The following is a 6,792-nucleotide window of genomic DNA, read 5'->3' as shown; positions in this document are numbered from 1 at the left end:
TGCATTTTTCTACTTCTTTTTGGTAATAATAAAATGACTTATTTGCCTCTACTATGACCATCATGTGATTGGTCACATGTCTTGGTGGATTTAGTTCATCATCTTTCTCCATTTCCTTATTCATGTTAGGTTCATGCTTACCACAATCTGTACAAGAGGGTAGGAAAATATGATGCAACAAAGCATATCTTGAAAGTAGGATAGGCACACCCTGATGCATGCATATAATGTTGGAAGGTTTGGAAACTTATTATCATTTTTTCAACCAGCCCATAGGAAGGTTCTCATCTTCTTTTCTAGTTGTTTTGCATCCAAAAAGGGATTTGGAGTAGTGATAAATAATAAATTTGGAAGCGATGATAAGACATTTGTTATCATGTGAACCTCTAAAGGGGGTTTATTTGGGGTTAGCGGGCCCCCTTGAGAAGGTGAAGAATGTTAAGATTTTACGGCATGTATAGGGGGTCTTCTCCAACATGAATTGCTTTCTTTGTTGCCCCATCTTGATTTTGATTCCCTTGGATTTTTTTTCTAGGGTAACTCTTGGAGATGCATTTGGATCTCACATCACATTGGTTAAATCAATGGTAAGTGTATAATGCATATAAAAATCTTACATTATTTAATTTATATAGCGAATTATTTACATCAATGCTTATGTATTTATTTTTGTTTAACTTAACAGACTGAAGTTATGATCCAAAGAAAAAGTATTGAGTATGATGCACGTGCATATAAGCTATTATTAAGATGTAATGATGATAACTTTGTTAATTCTATTTTCTTTTTTGGTGATGAAAAAAACTTTATTAAATGTGTATATTGAACAAATACTATTAAAAATATTTTGTATAATTTATACAGGTTTTATCATACGAGAACATTGAAATTAATTCTTTTTTGTAATGGTGTTTCTACAAAATTTAAATGAGAAATAATTTTTTAGCAACGGTTTTATCAAACCGTTGCTAAACGTTCCACACAGCAATTTTAGGAACGGTTATATTCTCTAACGACCATTGTACGACATCGATTGTTGACCCTAACCGTTGCTATAAAAAATTTATAGCAACCATTAAAGTAAAAAACCGTGGCAATACAAAAGAATAGTTAATACTTGTAGCGGCGGTTTTACCTAAAACTGTTGCTATTTCTACTTATTCATCAATAGACCATATTCTATAGCCACGACTAAAACCGTTGCTATAGCAATTTGTTGCAATGGTATAAAATAAATCCGTTGCAATAAAATTTTTAATTAACAATGGTTAAAACCGTGGCTCTACATACATTTGTAGCCACGGTGTACAATATCCGTGGCTATAGGTTTTAGCCACGCCAATATCTGCCACCGACTAAAAACCGTGGCTAAACCATTGCTATAGCCTTTAGCAACAGTTTTTTGTATCTTTTTGGAACGGTTTTGTCTGTTGCTAAAGCTGATTTCTCCTGTAGTGTATCAATGTAAATATGCATTGGAAAATGTATTTTCTGTCATTTATCAATACATAAATGCAATGTTGCCAAACAGAGACAAAAGTGGATTAGAGTGCAAATTTACCCTGAACCGGAATTTACACTCCATTTGCATTATTTCCAAATGCAGCCTTATGCATTTAGACCACTACAAATGAAATTTGCATTACAATCAAAGGGAAGCATAAAGAAGTAATTTTCAAATTACAAAAATGACTCTGGCCCACTTAATGTCTTTTCATTTACTTTTTTATTTGACAAAAATACCCCTCACATGTTAACCACTTTGCAAAGATCTGAACATGTATCATTCATGATTGGTTACATGACTAAGTGCACAAATTATAAGCTTTTTCTTTTTCTTAAAATGGTTTTCAGCGGCTTGTTGGGACCGTGCCAATAAGTCTGTGTGAGGCGTGATAGAAGATGATAGAAGCGAATTGGGATCTGCTCCTCACACAGGGAGTCTCACAGGCATATCCCGCCGTGCACTGGGAACATCTCCCATAAATAATAATACATAAATATGACAGATGTCTCTAATTAATGTACAGTGGGATGTGCTTTTAAGGTCAGTGTGAGCCACCATGTGTGAGGAGCAGATCTGGTCTCGATGGAAGCAGTCCAGATCTGCTAACTCCTTACAAAGCACTCCTCGCACACTTCACAGCATGTCTCAGTTGCACATTGCGAACATTTCTCGTATTTGTAAGTTATTATTCATGGGAGATGGTCAGTTGGTCACAATTAATGCATAGTGGGATGTGGTTTTGAGGAGCAAATCCCAATTTGATAGAAGTCGATTGTAAAAAACCCCAAATATGACTCTAGAACTCTTATCTAGAAGAACTCCACTCATGTCTACCCACAAAATACCATCTCCATGCATTAGGAATATCTCCCCATACATAATCCAACAGTTTATGCATCCCATAGGTCAGTGGAACACTGCAAAGTCACAAATACTAATTAAGCCACATCTTTAATATGAATTAGTCCTCGAAACAATCCAAATCTAGTAGCTAACCCGATTAAGGCTCATCTCCCCATCCTAACTCTGTAGAGTTAGGTCCATGCAAGTAGGGCTGTTCACGGGTCGGGTTGGGTCAGTTTACTAGTGTTTTTTCAACGGCCCGACATGGTCGAGTTACCTATAAATCAAATAAAAAATGACCTTCTATTAAGTAAAACCGACTTTGTCGATTTGAGTCGGTTTGGGTTTCAACCAACTCCAAGCTTGCACAATGCACATGAAGTCAAAGTGCTAATATTATATATAATATTTCAAAATATATTTTCTGGAAATATACATTTAAAACCAAATCATTTGTACAAATATATCAAAACATATGTTTTCTAATTTCTGGAAATATATATTTTGGAAATATATATCTGATATATTTCAGAATATATATTTTTTTAGATATATATTTATTATTTAAAACTAAAATATCTATATTTAACAAATATTTTTTTTAGAATATATATTTTTCACATAACTTGGTTTGATTCGATTCAATTTCGGTTTTCATATATGAAAACCGAAACCAAACCAAATTATCAGTTTGTTTATCTTTACAACCTGAAACCGACCTGTAATAAAGAAAAACTGACCAACTCAAATTGGGTCAAACCAAGTTGGTTGATTTGATCAGTTTGGATTTATTTGTGAACAGCCACGACTTGACCCAATCCACACTATACATGGTCTACAACACGCCAGTATAAAAGATTGTATACAACCCGGTTTCTTTTCTTCATTTGTGTTTGCTCAACTTTAATCCACTGAATATTAATTATTATGGTATATTCAGGCCTAGAGTATTAGAGTTTACATCTTGACCCTAATAAAATGTAAACACTGTTTTTACAATAATTTTGTTGATGTGATATTATGTATTCTTTTAAGGATAAATCATAGATTACTATCCTGTACTTTGGGGTAGTGGCAATTATAAATGTTTAAATTTCTTTAAATCTTTAAATTACCCTTTAACAATGATTTTCTAACCTTGTTATTTTTTTTTTTTTTTTTTTTTTTTTTTTTTTGCCTCTTTTCAACTCATTTGATATTAATAACAATTTACCTTATTTGCCATCATTTTTTAGCAATAAATTTAAATATGGAGTGATAAATTTTGTCCTAAGAAAATTTCAGAAATATTTTTGAGGCACTCATCCTTTTTAAAGTAATATAAATCTATGTACTTTCTCACCACAAAGCTCACATTTACTTTCTCATCTTCTCTTTCTTACGCATGTGCATATTTATTTTTATACTCAATTATTAAAAATATAACAAAAAATCCACATGGGTCTTCATTATCTATCATAAAATCCATATTTATTATCTAATAAGATCATTCTCTCTCTCTCTCTCTCTCTCTCTCTCTCTCTCTCTCTCTCTCTCCCACCTTAATAGTCCATGCTTATAACATTTCCCCTTTGTTAAATTTCTCTTTTCCTCTTAAATTTCTTGATCTTTTGGTTTTCTCTAATAAAGTACGAGTGTTAATTAGACGAATTGGGTTAGGTTAAGGGCCAACTTTAAATTTGAACCCTCACTTAGACCCAAACTAATGTTAAAATCCAAAATTTCCCACTCAGTACATGGGGTGAACAGATCTTCTTCTTCTATAAAAGTTTAATGAAACAGTTGCTCCTTTCCATGGGTCATTAGTTTTTTCTCTCTTTTTTTATTAATTTAACGTATATTTTATTTTATGGACTGTTTTGCTTCAATAATAAAATGTACTAAGAAAGTACTTAAGTTCAATTTTGAATTTTTTTTTTAACTTGTTATTGATTTCATGCTAACCACATTTTTTGTCTTTATAAGGCTACAAAATAGGAGAGGGGTAGCGCATCCCCCCAAACCCTTTTTCCCTAACCTTAGTGGCAATAGGATTTGATCCTAGGTCTCTACTACATGTCTTTACTACAATTAACTAAAGATGTTAATGAACCTACCAACTAAGGTGGTGTTCAGTAAATCTGAAGTCAAGTCTGAAAAGAAAAATAACCTCTAAAAAGCTCTGAAAGCATTCAGTGGAAAATTTAGGCGTTGTTTGGATAGACTTCTACTTTTGTAAATATCAAAGTATAAAGTACATAAAATACTTTTATTTTGGTATTTTTGCTTTGAAAACCGTTCGGATAAAAATTTTTGAAAAGTAGGCATTCCAAAACAAAAGTACCATTTTCTGTATGGCAAAATCACATCCATTTGTACTTCTGGTGACGGTTTCCAGTGGTTTCGGGGTTTGAGACCAGTGATGGCAGTCCGATTCTTGTAGTGGCAAGAGGAGGTAGGGTCAAGAGTTTTATCAAATGGTGGTCACATGTGACCATTCGTTCGCACGAAAACAAAGCACATTTTCACCAAAAGTATGGAGTATAAAAAGCCGACTTCGTGCTTTTGGGGTTTTTGATACTTTTAAAAGTATGAAAGCAAAAAGTATAAAGTACACAATACAAATGCTATGTCATGTTTTTCGTAGTTTTATACTTTCAAAAGTACAAAAGTACTTTATAAAGTATATCCAAACATGGCCTTACTTTCCTGTTTTTGTAGACATTTTGAAAAAGCTATGAAAAAGTTCGATAATCTGAATGCTTTGACATCTAAAAAAGTTGTGCTTTACAAATTTACCCTGTAAGTTATTATTTAAATTAAAGTAAACAAAAACTGTTAAAGTAAAATAATATTATAAAAAAATAGTACAAAAATAATAATATGATACACAAATTAATAAATAATATTAATAAAAAAATAAAAAATAATGTTAAAATAGTAAAATTTCTTATAAAAGTAATAAAAATGTATAAGAAGAAAATGATAATGTTAATAAAAAATTAAATATATAAAAATATCATTTAATAATAAAAAATAATATAAAATATAATAAAGAGATTTGCAAATAGTAAAATAATGTAAAAAAGATAAAATAGTAAACCATTATAAATATAATAGTAAAAATTATCATAAATATAAGGAATAATAAAAATAAGATAAAAAAGATACAAGGATAATTTTGAATAATATAAAATAAATAATATTAAGATAAGAGATAGTTTTAGATTTTTAAAAAATTTAAAAGGGCAAAACTGGAATTTAGTTTTCATGCGCTACCTCCAAATTCGCTCAGAGGTAGCTTAGCATCTGAAAAATTAGGAGCACTTTTTGGTGTTTAGTGGCTCTGTTAAGAGGTACAACTGAATGATCAATGAACACTAAAAAGCAAAATTTTCAGTGTTCAGCGGTCAATTCAGTGTAACACCACCTAAGCCACCATCAATTGGTTTCTGTCTTTGCTAACCTGTACCAGTACCAAACTCTAAATATGGACCTTATCCTAAACCAAAATTCATGATAAAACCTTAAATATGCTATCCAAAACCTAATTTTTGCCTAACTTAAAAATATGAACCTTGTCTCAAACCCAATTTCATGTCAAAAACCTAAGAGTCCATTTGGTTCCCTAGAATAGGTGCTTGGAATCAGAAATAGAGTGACCCATTCCAATTCCAACCATTTGTTTGGTTGGAATGGGATTTCAATTCTCATTTCAAAGTTTATCAATAATAATATTAATAATAACAACAACCACAACAACAACAACAAACAACAACAAAATAATGTTAATAGTAAATTAATAATTAAATAATAAAATATTCACAAATTAATTATAAATACTAAGATATTAGTTATTAAATACTAATAATAAAATACTAAGATGTTGATTATTAAATACTAAAAAAACAATAATAAAGTGCTAAAAATAATAATATAACAAAAATAATAATAAAGTAATAATCAAATAATAAAACTAATAAAAAATATAAATAAACTAATACTCAATTGAAAATTATCGATTGATTCCAATTCCAACTCAAAATGAATCAAACAACAATGATTGGAATTCAGTTCTTGTCTGAATCAAATAGACATTGGGAATTGGCAATTGGCAATTCTGATTTCGTTTCTAGGGTATTCCAATTCCAATTCTGGGCCTATAAAAAGGACTGAAAATTTGCCAACCAAAACCTAACTTATACCCAACTCTATATAGACCTTGTCTTAAAGCCAAATTGACACCAAAAACCAAAATTTGCCAACCAAAACACAACTTTTTCCCAACTTTAAATATGGACCTTAGCTTAAGCCCGTGTTGATGCCAAAATCCTAAATTTACCAACCAAAATCTAGCTTATATTTAGACCCATGCATTGGATGGCACACTTTAAGTGCTAACTAGCCTACATTTCTCTTAAATACATTTTTTTTTTTTATTTTTTTTAAAGGTGACACTAAAC

The sequence above is a fragment of the Nelumbo lutea genome, chromosome 2 (genome assembly GCF_056320005.1).
Source record: "Nelumbo lutea isolate HS-2025 chromosome 2, American lotus-T2T, whole genome shotgun sequence".
Lineage (NCBI taxonomy): Eukaryota > Viridiplantae > Streptophyta > Magnoliopsida > Proteales > Nelumbonaceae > Nelumbo > Nelumbo lutea.
Note: the sequence above shows the minus strand (reverse complement) of the source record.